Here is a 1934-nt window from a genome sequence, read left to right as displayed (position 1 = left end):
AGAGCCTACTATCTTTCATTAAATCAGTTTTGACTCTGATTTTCTTTTCTCTCTAATCATCTAAAGTGTTTGACTAATTTTCTTTGCCTTTCGCTCTCCACCTGTAATCTCTCCAGTCAAAGAATCATTGTTGTGTTTATTTTCAGGCAATTTATTTGCACTTTTCAGTTCATGTCAAAATTGTAACATCTAAATTGTTTTCTATCTACCTTAATTCTAAAGGATTTTTTTTTTGCCACAAATTATGCCTTCCACCTACCTTCCTGAACAAAACAGAGCACAAATCTCACCAGCATTTTGAAGAAAAATCATTCATTTCATTGCAATTGTTAAGTCATTTCATGATAATGATTCTGGGAATAAAGCATAACCACTTTTAGGTCTGGATGTGAAAGAATTTCTCTTGAGGAACTGACCTTCTTTGCAAAATGGCATTTCGTGATTATTGTTGATTAACAAGGGCTTTTCAGATATAAAACAAAGATGAACAACAATGGCAGATTGCTGATACAGATACTATGGAGTCATACTAGGTTTCTTTTTTTTTTAATGCAGGAAATATGGAGGTTTCTGAGAAAATAAAATAGACATGGATATTCAAAGGCTTCACCCTGTGTTAGTAGTTCAAATCAAAGCCACACGATGCTTAAAGGTCAATTGCTGTTTGGCAATTATGGCTTGACAAATAGACTGACCTGTTCTGATTCCAGAAGCCCATGTATCTCTCTCATATTTGACATTAATTGGCCCTTCAATGGCTTTACAGAGGCCAGTAGTTGAATAAACTTTGGAGAATGAGCTTCTCCCTACCACAGATACTGTTCTTTGCTTTATTAGTAGACGCAACTTGAACATGTTCAGCATTATTACTATCATCAAATCATAAAAAGAATGAAGTTTTCTGAGTTAAACTAATGAAAATGGAGGACGATAACAATAAGAAAATCTCATTTTCAATCATGGTCCTTCTAAGGTTTTATCTATCTGCCTTAAGTCTCCCTAAAATTTATGGGAATACATTCAAACTCTCTTCATTCTTTCCAGGATTAGGATCTTCTATTATATGTCCAATGTAAATTTTGACACATTTCTTCCTAACTTATTTAAAAAATAATAATAATAGTCCATGCATATCCTCAAGTCATTTTTTTTCTTTCTGTGACATCTATCATCTCTAGCAATTTTAATTCTGCCACTGTAGTCCAGAATATGGCCCAGAAATGCAGATTAATTTGAAAGACTGGAAATGGAAATGTGGGGCAAAATGTATCCTTTATTGATAGCAGTTCTATGAAGGGAACTTGAAAGATACCTCAGTCCAGTTTTCCTACCCACAAGGCTGTGTCACCTTTGCTTGATCCAAGATGCTTTGTGTCAGAGTGTAAAAGGTTGTGCTAAGGCCCACTTCTGAAGCTACATTACTCTAATTACATGTCTCAGGCTACTTAGAAAAAAAAAATGATACCTGTAACTTGGGATATCTTTGATCATTTCTCTACCTTTCTCTAAAAGCTACCTGTTTATTTCTTGCCGTGCACTTATCTTTTTCCCCCTTCTGGCTACTGTTTTATTTTATTTATTTATTTTTCCTAGTCATATTCAGCATCATGCTCTTATTTAAAAATGATTTTTTAAAGTTTTTATCTGAAAAGACTTTTTTTTTTTAAAGATTTTATTTATTTATTTGAGAGAGAGACAGTGAGAGAGAGCATGAGCGAGGAGAAGGTCAGAGGGAGAAGCAGACTCCCCGTGGAGCTGGGAGCCCGATGCGGGACTCGATCCCTGGACTCCGGGATCATGACCTGAGCCGAAGGCAGTCGTCCAACCAACTGAACCACCCAGGCGTCCCATGAAAAGACTTTTCTTTAAAGTATTCTCTTTTAATTTTGAGTGTTTCTTTACCTTATTTCACATTCTATGAACATTCAAGAAAC

The sequence above is a fragment of the Lutra lutra genome, chromosome 7 (genome assembly GCF_902655055.1).
Source record: "Lutra lutra chromosome 7, mLutLut1.2, whole genome shotgun sequence".
Lineage (NCBI taxonomy): Eukaryota > Metazoa > Chordata > Mammalia > Carnivora > Mustelidae > Lutra > Lutra lutra.
The sequence above is the reverse complement of the archived record's forward strand: the minus strand, read 5'-3'. Positions refer to the sequence as shown.